The 12,728-nt window shown below is 31.2% G+C and overlaps 1 protein-coding gene across 1 annotated transcript in view; it reads left to right on the forward strand.

Moving 5' to 3' along the window:
* The first annotated feature begins 8,318 nt into the window (after positions 1 to 8,318).
* LOC136989295 (coiled-coil domain-containing protein 66-like) overlaps positions 8,319 to 12,728 on the forward strand; it is a 97,093-nt gene continuing 92,683 nt past the window's right edge. The window contains exon 1 of the mRNA XM_067287416.1: positions 8,319 to 8,454. The gene's annotated coding sequence lies outside the window, so the exon portion shown is untranslated. The remainder of the gene's footprint in view (positions 8,455 to 12,728) is intronic.

A 12,728-nucleotide genomic window follows, 5' to 3' on the forward strand; every position in this document is an offset into this window, starting at 1 on the left:
ACAGTCTTTAGTATTTGCAAAACCAAACATTGAGTACCGATAGGTCTATTTATATTTTAAATATTTTTCCCAAATATCAAATACTGTATCTGATGTAATTTCTCTTGAATATGCTAAAAACCAGAAGCATTATACTTGAATTTAGGTCGAAGTGCTTTTGACCTTACATGTATAGAAAATAAATTAGGAAATTTTGTAAATTATAATATTTAAAACATTATTTTATAAAAATGTTGATAAGTTATGTTCTTGAATTAAATTGTTCAGGCAGCTTTCCTTGTTGAATAAATGTAAGTATATAAATATGAACATGTTGAATTATAAAAAATAAGATTTATGTTGTGGTCGTACACCTTATTTTGTATATTGTTGTATATGTTACCGGCAAAACCCGATTTTACGCCAAACTAGTTTTGCCTAGGCCAAACTAGTTTAGAATTATTATTCAAGTATATTAATGGTTAAAATAAAATTAAAAAGCAATCAATTAGATTAACAATATTTATTCAAACATAGTGTACTTAATTATAAAAAACGGGGTTAATGTTACCCTAGATATCGAGGGTGGTGGCTCGTCTCCCATTCCAGCAATCAGAAGACGGAACAGTGAAGACGCGCGTTCTAACCTAACCTAACCTATTCTAATAAATTACCATAATTATTACCAAGCAAATTATTAACTCAATTTTTCCTACCCGAACGGTCATGTTGGATTCTGTGAGATTCCGGCACTTTTTGACGTTTTTTTTCCGGGTAAACTCGACACGCAATAAAACGTTATTTATTGCATTTTTGAAAGCTCAAAGAAATTGGAAAACTTAAATTTTTTGAAAGAAATGCGAGAAAAAATCCACTATTAACGATTCTACCCGAGTATCTGCAGGAATTATATGTAAACAAGTAATATTAAAAAAAATTTTTTAAGTCAATTCCTACTTAGGACAACAAAGAAAAATTTTATTTTAGTTACTTTTTATTAAATAATTACAATTAATATAAATATGTATATACATATGACCAATAGTGATATTCAGCGGGTTCGCACAGGTTCGGCCGAACCCGTTGTTAAAATTTTCAGTTTTTCGAACCTTGTTAAACACACGGAATATTTCTCAGTGGTTTTGTTTTTTTTTTTTTTAAATATATATTAAAATATACGTATTATACTCTGTAATACTACTAAACTAGAGCCTTATACCCCGTTCGCACCGAGCATTTCAATCTAGATTGTGAGCAAGGTCGGGGACTATGTCTTGGTGCGATCTCTCTCGACCGTTTCAATCTCGACCGAAACGAGGTTTAATCGCGATCGATTCAAGAGAGTTCTTGAAACTAGATGCAGTCATAAGAGAGATCCCACAATCTCACGCGCGTGAGATAATGCAAGATGGCTGTGGAAGACGTGTCTGGCTATGGACAGCGAACTAAAAAGGATATTGTATTACTAGAGATGATGACATCTGTCTACTATGAGTAGTGCCATTCTTTTTTTTTTTTTTTTTTTTTTTTTTTTTTTTTTTGTAACTCTTTCCGCCCAGTGGGCACTAAGAGGGCCTCTTATAGCAAGCCCATTATGGGTTCGGCCAGGCCCACAATGGGGCGGCCGGGTGGTGAGGGACGGGGACCGACATATCCTGACGGACCACCCCCCGAAAAATTCCTGGGGATTTTCGACCCGTCCGGACTGTGGAAGACGTGTCTGGCTATGGACAGCGAACTAAAAAGGATATTGTATTACTAGAGATGATGACATCTGTCTACTATGAGTAGTGCCATTCGGAATGAAAAATTTTTCTGCCTAAAAAAAAATCGATAGCACTAATATGCTATTGTTACCTGGTTTTCGCCCAAAGTCCCTTACGTTCCAAATACGCCACTGATTATTAGAGATATCGCAAGAAAAGGTATTGTATTTATTTCTAGCCAAAACTTTCATTTCGTTTGTCGGTGATTGTCAGGAAAAAATTTTCTGCTAGCGAACCCTTTGTTAAATATTTCGAATATCACCACTGCATATGACAGAATCACAATATTAAAAGGCAAAATAGAAAGAGAAATCGGAATTGAACCCAAAGCATAAAATTTCTTCAATTGTATTTTTTGAGAAAAATCCTTTATTCTAACCACTAAGCTACAACTGCTAACTCACTCTCGAAAATCATTTGGATAAAATGTCTACTTAAAGCAAAAATTTATCGATTTTCGCAAGAATTGAACTCGCATTCTTCACCTTCACGTGAAAAATACTGAAATCCTTGCATTTTACCGATTGAGCTACTGCCTGTTGATTTCAATTTTCATTACAAATTGCTAAAACTCTATTTAAAGTATTAATAATTAGGTTAATGTTACCCGTGGTATCGAAGATGGTGACGGGGAAATTTTTTTCCCTAGATACTAGACGGCGATGGGGAAATTTATTAATTTGCATAATGCGGGATAGTACCAAGGTTCTAGAATATTCTAGGACCTTGGGATAGTACGGGTTCGCCCCCTAACGTTTAGATCACTCGGTATTCTACTTCGAGATTATCCATTGTTAATCTGCTTCCAGATTATCACTCGATAATCTGATTCGAGATTACCGGAAACGCGGCCATCTCAAACGTAGGGAAAAAAATTCCCCGTCGCCGTCTAGTATCTAGGGAAAAAATTCCCCGTCGCCATCTTCGATACCACAGGTAATATTAACCAATAATTAAATTTAATTAATGAATTAATATTAAAAAAACTGTATTAACATCAAGTGTCATCTATTACAAGTTTTAAAAAATGTATTTGAACTTGAGCGGATGAATAAAAAGTATTTTATTAACGATTAAAAATTTGAAGAAGATATATATGTTACTGTAAAAACCCGTTTTTAGTGAAAACGCGTTTTAACTAGTTGAAACTAGTTTTTACTGGATGTCATTGTTATAACCCGTTTTGTCTAGTTAAAACTAGAATTTACTGCTGTACATGTTTTGCTTTTAGATAAAACTAAAATCAAACATTAACTTATTAACTTTTAACATTAGTTAAAACTAATTTTAGCTACATAAATATGTTTGGGGGAAATAAATAAAGTGATGATTGGGATTAAAACATTTGTATTATTTAATACGATATTTATTGAAAATATTGGTCACATATCTGTGTTATTAACATTAATTAACCCTTTGTCCCTGAAGGCACGATCGATCGGTACCCTGGCTTTTTAAGCAAAACTTTGAAGGTACCGATTCATCGTTATTTTGGTAAATATCGATTTTTGTGAAATTTATTAACAACAGATATAATCTCGTTCGATATGAAGTGAATAAAGTATAGGGGGGAAAAGGGTTAAAGCGATACGAAATTCATCATACACTATAGGAACGTGTTAGCTGAATGACCTTGGTCGAAACAGTTTTTACTAAGCCATTTTGTTAAAACCCGTTTTGTCTAGTTAAAACTAGTTTTAACTCAAATTCATATTTGACTAGCAGTAAATTCTAGTTTTAACAATGACATCCAGTAAAAACTAGTTTCAACTAGTTAAAACGCGTTTTAACTAAAAACGGATTTTTACTGGAACATATATATAGGGAGAGTGTGAAGTAATAGTAGGAATTTAAAAAGTTAACAGGGGAAGAACGAGGAGTGTCGGGATTATAAAAGAATCCTGTAAAGAAAATAAACACGGGTGATGAGAACATATATGTGTGTTATATTCTCTTGTTGAATCACTCACCACGTGCGTATCTTACAATATAAAGACATAAATTTTATTTTTCGATAGTAAACAAACAATATATTGTTTAATCTTAATTTTATTTACTTATTTAAATGTTTTGTGAACGGGAGGGGCTAAATTCTCAAAATTCTTTGTGTGTACAGCGTTGACTTTTATTTATGAAATTAAGAATACAATAAAAACAATGAGAAGGAATATAACATAAATATTAATGTAAACATTAATATTTATTATAATGAAGTGTATCAGATAGATGTTTAAATGCAAATAAATACCAGCATTTTGAAAACATTTAAAATACTTTGAGTATTTCAAATATTCATCAGTATTTGAAGTACCGAAAAGTATTTCAAATATCAATTAATTTAAAATGTCAAATACGTACTAAGTACTTATGTTGCATTAATATGTAACATTTTGAACTTCCCAATAAAAGAATTTTAAATAAAATTCCAAATACTCCCAAAGTATTTAAAATAGGAATTGACATACTTTTCCCATCTAATACTTCATTTGTTTCTTCTAAAATTATATGACAAAAATTCTACTCGAATCATACATAAAGCGTAACGCTATGATTAACAAAAGCATTAAATTTAAAGATGTTTGCAAAGTATTCATAGTTTTATATGCGAGTTATGCGAAGTATGCAAGATGTTTCTATTTTTCTTAAATATGCTCTCGAATAGCTTTCAAAAAATAAATCTGGACTCATCCGCAAATAATTTCATTGTAAAAATCAAATCGGTATGAAATTAAATTCGAATATTATGTTGAGCTATTAAAAAAATTTGCATTACTGGTTACTTAACATACAGGCCGTTTTCTTTAAATCAGTATCACTAGTTTCAAAGTACATAAATTTTTATTTTACTCCTTCAGTCATGTGTGCATTAAGAGGGCCCTTTTCTATCAGGTCCATTGTAGGTTCGACCAGACCCATAGTGGGGCCGTTGGGTAGTGAGAGACGAGGATTGACATACCATAAATGAATCGCCCACAGAAAAGTTCCTGTTTTTCGATCATTCCGGATTCGTTCCTAGGTGGGTAAAACTATTGAGAATGTAGGTTTGCAAGTTGATCGCAAGTTTTCTTCACAAAAGATTCCACGTGGCCACACAACACAAGTTCGCCCTTGTGTTGTGTTGCCTTATCCCATTAATTCAATTCAAACCAATCTTTTATTGAAACCATTTGATAAATATAGACCATGCTATTCAATTCAATTCGAGTCGATTCGGTAAATATCAATTTGTTAAAAGCTAATTTATGTTAACAGACTTTCTTAAACACTTTTTAGAATGTATTTTTATGGCACTTTACAGGAAAAGGTTATATTATCTTGACATTTCCTCAATCTGAAAAAAGTTTTCATAAGAATATTTGATTGATTTGTTAATTATCACGTAAATAGGGGCTATTTTTCAATAAAATAACTCTCAGGAAGCATCTCTCCTCGGCGGATCGCCCACATATTGCGTTACCATATATAAACAAACAAACAAACAAACACTACCCATTTTCCAAAAAGAATGGGAACAATCACTTTATCGAGGATTTGAAGGATTTCACACGTTTCCTACTGCGTTTATTAAAACTTAATCATTTTAAAGGACTGTATATTTCAAGAAATCGAAAATTCTTGATTATTGGAGCACTAAATGATTAGCTTACTGATTTATGTCTTTAAACGTCTTTATTACAATTTTTTAAAATTTCTGAAAAAATAAATACTTTTTTAACTTCAGGATAACAAAATCGAAACTTTTAAAACTGTATTATTACTTTTATATTTGTTTTTGATTATTTTCCAATTGGTTACATAAATTTTAGTTCGTAAGAATTAAAGCAATATTAGACTGATTACAGTTTAACATGAAAACTTTACATCCAAGAATCTTAATGATTCAAAAGAGTGGTTAATACAAAAAGAGAACTAAACAGTATTTAGTATTTAGTAGCCAAAGATATAATTTAAAAGACAATATAGACGATATAATCTATAATTATTATTATTTTTTTTTTTTTGTGCTAATGAAACTCTTATTTCTAAATTTTCAGGTGAAAAACAATAAAAATATTTGAAAACATAAATGGATAAATAAAAAATAAATTGAAAATATAAGTTTAGTTTTACAATATAACTTGTTTTCCAACAATTTTTATATTTTTTCACATATTTTATGTTCACTAATACGTTTTCTATGGCAAGCAAAATGTATTTTAGTTTTCATGGCATATATTAAGTAATCGTAATTAAAGTAGAGCTGTGTAGAGAAACATTTAGCAGTCCAAATACACTCAAATCTGATATGGTGGCATTTCAAAACACGCGGAAGACATTATGAAAAAGAAAAACTAACACTAAAACTCACCACTACGGAATGTTTGTCGCTCCAAGCAACAATCATATTTGTTTAAGACACTCATGCTATACAGAAAACAAACTCAGCAATGTGGGCGATATCGCTCAATGTAGCTCCCACTCTGAAAATGTAAAACCTGAAAGAAATAAAGAGTGTCGATCGATCTTAATTCATCTGTGATCTTTCTCATATGTACTATGATATTCGCAATTTATGGTGCAAATTTGCAATTTTCTTCCAAAAGATTTCTTGAGGATTCCAAATGGAGGTCCTCCATTTGGAATCCTCAAGAAATCCTTTGGAAGAAAATTGCAAATTTGCACCGTCTGGTCCAATAGGTCAAGCCTTTTTCCTTACTAGATGGCTCCATTGCGAGTCTGGCGCGAATCCTTGATGGGCATGAATACAAATATCAACTATACTATACAAATAAAAAAAGTCAAAGAAATCATAACTCTCTTTGCGACCCTTCACGAGACATTCGCCTTCAAATGTGGAACTCCAATGACCAGGGCCGGATTTACATAAGGACATTTGGGGCCTGTGCCCAGGGCCCCCACAAAACTATGTTTAAACATAATTTTTTCCTATTACTGCGACAGCCTAGTGTGGCCTAATCACGAGGGCCACAGGCAAAGAAAACCAAACCCGGGAAAAAACCTATGAAACATCGGAAAATTTCGGAAAAAAATTTTACATAGGTATTTTTCAATTAAATTAAAATAATTCGTTTTACACAATAAAATATACATGTATGTTTACAATAACCTTATTTTTGAATGAAATTTACAACTTCCTAGTTGAAATCTAGTTGAAAGTACAGTACTTTGTGTAAATTTTCTAAATCATCAAATTTGCCTACTCTTAAAGGGGGGCCCCACCGAATTTGTGCCCAGGGCCCCTGGATTGGTAAATCCGGCCCTGCCAATGACGGCAGTTCTGGTTTCCATCTTGCTTGCAAATGTAATGTTTTCACGTGACACTGGGCGCCATAATAGCGAGTGGCTATAACAAATAATAAATGCATTAGCTTCTACTGGTCAGAACCAGACCCTAACACTGGAGTTCGGTCGTGAGTTCACGCCCCACTCGGACGGGCTGGCAGCTAGGAGTTTTTCCCGGGTTTCCTACTTGCCGATGACGCCTGAATAGGGGCCAGCTTCCCATCAAAGTTCTCCCGGAAGGCACTCTATCCCCCCTCTCGCGTACGGCAGTCTTCTATAAGGCCAACTCTTCGGTCGCCTAGCGATCACCTTCCTGTCTTTCGGAGTACAAGTGAATAGCAATAAACTCCTCTATGATCCGAATTGGAATTTAGCATTATACAAAAGAATTCTGCTGGTCGAAAACAGCTTTTACCTTGAACCTGTACTACTATCTATTCTCTATGCTCTGCGTCAGTCAAGGAAAGAAAACGCGAGCCTTGTTCGATGTGGAGCATGTAGTTTGCGAGTTCCTACACCTCCTAAGACTATTAATATATTACATAAGTACTGTTACGAATAGTCAAGTGAGCTACCCGTAACTGGCATAATCATGAGCTAGACAGAAATAAGACATATTGCTGAAGTATATTCGGATAAGGTAGGAATGGCTGGATGCCGTGTTGGCAAAACATTGCTTAAATAGTTGAACGCTGTAATAATTGGGCTTTTCTTTATTCTTTGCTGATAAATATCGTTAGAATGTCTGACCATTAGGCTGGACTACCTGTTAAACGCGATAGTTTTAACGGAGCGCGCAGCGTGACTCCCGATCGCACCCTGGAAGTAGGCTGATTTCACGAGGCTGCATCCCTTGAATGGTCACATGTATACCATTAATTCCTTTGACGTTTTTTCTCTTATGGGTATGGTCTACAGCTCTGTTGAGGTCTCAACAGTGTTATGCAGAGCTGCAATTCCATCAAATATTCTCTTGGTGATTACACCGAGAATTGAAATAAAATAAAAATTCTCATAATTAATTCGTAAAGTTTATTAAATTATTCTTATTTACGTACATATTTCTCACAAATAATTTTACAAATTTCAAAATTTAGAAGAAATACAAATTAATTTACTAAAAATACATAATAAATAAATTAATCGATTTTCAATTAAGAACATTTTTTAAAATTAAAGTTTAAAAGAAATATAAATTTTAATTTGATCGCTTGCCCATTAATAATACATTTAACCTTGATAAATATATAATAATTTTTTCATTAATTAATATATTATTTTTCAATAACTATTTTTGACATAAGAGGGAGTTTTATTAGAGTGGAATGGTATTAAAAGGTTATGTTAGAAGTGGAATGGAGACTTTCAGATGGAGAAGATAAGCATTCTATTATTGTGTTCGAGTTTATTATAAATCCTAATTACAGTTAAGTATTTAAATATGCTATTTTAACGAAGCGTAAAATATTTAATCCAACTGATTTGATATGTTACGCTGTTATCGATCGTCTGTTTTACAAGAATTTAGTTTTACATGCTTTACGTAGAATCGTGTTGATATTCATATAAACAGTACCGGCTCATTTGTATACAAAAAAATAAATAAGAAAATATTTCATATTATCTTATGTATTTATTCATATATTTATTTTGAAGTGATTTAATTAGGAAGGTTTAATATAGCAAGTAAGTAAGATAACACTGCAGTTTTGAAGGAGTTGTTTTGGACTCCCCAAGTTTTAGATCTCCCCTAAACGGCTAAAAAGGGTAAGATGTGAATGAGGGGTTTTCCTTCCCAGAGTTGTAGATCTCCCTGTATGAGCAAAAAAGTCAACAGAATCATTTGTATATGCAACTTTCCATGTCTTCAAAGATCAGTTTTTACTGTGTACCAGTACACTGCCTGTTCTTTATGCTCTTTTTTGGTCGAGGCTCGCTGTCATTTGCCTTGACTGACACTTTGCATTTAGTCATGTGCTTCATTGCTCGCTGACACCCATATGCACATTGACACCCATATGGGGGTGAGTCCCCACACTTCTAAAACTATACAATATCAAGTACTACACAGTCAAATGGGCTACTCAAAGCCAGCATAGTTGCATGGGCTAAATATTTAAACACGATAGTCTTAACGGAGTAATGTGCAACCTAGAAGTAGGTTGATTTTGGGATGGAATCTTGCACCTTCCTCCTGATTTTAAAAAGAAATGATATCAGCCAAAAAAGCTGACGTTTGCCCAAAAAGAGCCGACAGCCAAAATTTTAGTTGAAATATACTGGTTTTGACAATTTTGATGGAATTGTTTAGTACAAGGTGTACAGAAATGATAAAATAAATTGTTAAATATGATATAAGATTATTTTATTTGTATTTTTGATCATTTAGCACTCATTTATACTAGCAGTGTAATGTAGAACAGCAATTCCCCTAAATATAGGGTTGAGATCCCAAGCAGGTCACCAATTTTTATGTGGTTGCATAAACATTATTCCTTTGCTTCAAAAAATCTTCAAAAGTGTTATGTATGTTTTTTTTATTGCTTTTTTTGATGGCAAAGAAAAAATATACGGTACTTGATTGAAGAATATTGACTATCAACAACAACAAGAAAAAAAAGAATTGATGGATATGAAAAGGTATATGAAAAAAAATTATCCGAAAAGCTATAATTGTAAAAAAATGGAAATTAGAATCATCAGACAAATGCCAAATATGGTGGACACATGGACAGAACACTTGAGAAGTGGATTGTGTGTGCAAAACAGAGATGGTTGACGCACTGTGTCTGTAATTGTGTCTGTATATCCCTAAAAAAGTTTTCCTGCCAACTATCTCAATCAGAGCTGCACTTGTATCTTAAAGGACTCATATAATAAAACAGCTAATCTTGTAAATCAACAAAAATTTATTTAATTCAAATGTACAGTACTTTATAGTAAAATGTAGCATTCATTTAAATGCTTGTAGAACAAATTGTGAATTAAAATATTTAAACAAATAGAATGTTTAAAATTGTTTATTATAGAATGGTACAAATTATCTGAAGGATGATACATTATATTTTTTGCCTTGTAAAATGTGTTGCTGTTTTGGACTCATTACATTTTTTGTCAATTTTTTGGGAAAAATATTTTCTGCAGTATAAAGTGCATTCAGCTTATAGAATGCATTCTATTAATAATTTTCAGATAAATTTTAGGTATGAAAAAGTGCATCTTATAAGGTGAAAAATTTAGTAAGTGTTATTACATAAATAATAATAAAATGTCTTATTTCAATCATTATTTATGTAGGTAACAGTTTGTATACATGTTTTCATTAATCAAAATAAACTATGTTTGGCATTGATGCACCTCTTTGTTATACTTTATGTATTTCCACTTTTTTTTAGCATTTTTGCTGTATTGGAGTTTTTGATTTCTTCATTAAGCTTACATGGTTCCATAGTCTCCTTGTTGTTAAGGTGAGCAGCAAATGCAGCAAGGGCCATATTATATTTCTCATTCCTGGCACCGTATTCTCCAGACTTTCTTTGTGTCAGGTATAAAATTCAAATTTAAAACTAAAGAAGTACAAACTAATATATACAGGAAACCATCTGCATTCCTTTTATACTTCTCATCAATTTTACATGATCCCATAGTATATAAACTATCAGCCTTTAGAGCTCTGATTAGAAGACCATATATTTACTGTTACATCATAAATCATTTAACAGAATTGAAGATTATTAGAAAAATAGCATTTGACCATGGATACAACCAAAAGATGATCAATAACTTAATTTAAACATATATAAATACTAAACTGTCAAATTTGTGAGATACAAATTAGACATACAGAAGCATAGGCAGAAAAAAAGGAATTTTAGTTTAATGTTTGGCAGAAACCACACCATATTCAACATTTTAAAAAGTGACAATGATAAAATTTTATGATAGAATAATCACACTTAACCAACATTAAAAACATATTTTTTTTAAATTGTTAGTACTTTTGAAGACATTCAGCCTTTGAGAAAATTAATAAAAAAAACAAAAGTAGGATGTATACAACCACAGAAAAGGATGAGAATTTTGTTGTATCTCATATGTAGGTTGCACACTAAGAAGTCTTAAGAATCAAATCAAAGAACTCAAATAAGATGCCAGGGAAAAGAAATCTGACAGCCCTAGTTACATGTGCTGCTCACCCTTACAACAAAAAGGGGTCTACTGGACTAAATAAAACTCTTTAATTAAATAAACAAAAACTCCAATACAGTGAAAACGTTAAAAAAAAAAGAATTTGCCAAAAAACATTTTAATTGTCAAGATATAGTTTATTTGATGAATGGAAATATGTATATAAGTTTTACTCTATTAAATAATGGTTGAAATCACACTTATTATTCATCAAATAATTTGTACAATTTATATATAACAAACAATCACAGACATTTTATTTGTTTAAATGTTTTAATTCAAAATTTTGTTCTAAATGAATGTAAATATACATTCCATTCTTTTATTCAGTAGCCTTGAAGATGATATATATTTGGATTAAAAGTATTTGTCTAATTAATAAATTTTTTGCTGGTTTACAAAGTTTGCTCATATATTATTACTAAAGATGAGTGTAGTAAAAGTACAACACTGGATGTATGAATTGTTTAGTAAAAGAACTGGTTTTGGAAAAAAAAACCCAGTTTCTTTCAGTGCAAGCACTAAGTGCTCTGTGTTTAAACAGTTTTCCATCAGTTCAACAATATGGCTGCTCCATTTGTTACCAATTGCATTATGAAGAGTATGAATTTTCTTTACTTTTACATGAAGAATTATCTCACAGTTGAAAATGGTGTGTATGTTACATAAATAATCTTGTATAATATTCTTTCAGAATAGTATCAAGACCTTATAAAAATTGCTTTTCTTACTGAATTAGATAATTTCCTGTGTATTGAAAGAACTGGTACTAATATCCAAGTTTATTTTATGAAATCATCTTAAATTAACTGGTTACTTTAATGTGATATTTTTGAAATAGTGCATGTAATTTCATCTCGCATTATTATTTGTAAATTGTACAGAATACTTTTTTAAATTAAATATTGTATAACTAAATTCAGAGGTTTCTAAATTGAACAAATATCATTATCATGATTTTTTAAAGAAGTTTTGCACTGATTTCATTAATTATTCATATAAATTAATTAATTTTGTTGTTTAAAAAATTTGTGATCTGATTACAATACTATGTTCTTACATTTTTGAATGATTCCATTTATACATTCATTTTTAATTTATTATTATTTAAAAATAAATGAATGATCTCTCTTATAAATACAATGCATTGATTTTTTTTTCCCAGACAAAATACAAAAGTAACCTTGCTGAACTTTTTCTTCCAGGCTCTTGACATTCTTTTCTATAAGATTAATATTATATGATTGATTTCATGATTTACTTCTATATTTTGCTATAAGTTTTAAAAAATAACATATAAATTGAGGTTAATGCTTGTGACATCTAACTTTATAAAATATATTTAATCTTAATTTTTGTTTTATGACATTTTAAAAATTTTCATTATGCAAAAGAAAATTCCTTCATTAAGACAAATTGTTGAATTTTTTATTAGTAAATTTAAATGCCAAGCATATCAACAATTTTTTTTTAATAATAAATATATATAAACTTTTGTCTTGAAAGCTTTTA

This window comes from Centruroides vittatus, unplaced genomic scaffold (assembly GCF_030686945.1).
Source record: "Centruroides vittatus isolate TY-2023 unplaced genomic scaffold, ASM3068694v2 scaffold_464, whole genome shotgun sequence".
Classification (NCBI taxonomy): domain Eukaryota; kingdom Metazoa; phylum Arthropoda; class Arachnida; order Scorpiones; family Buthidae; genus Centruroides; species Centruroides vittatus.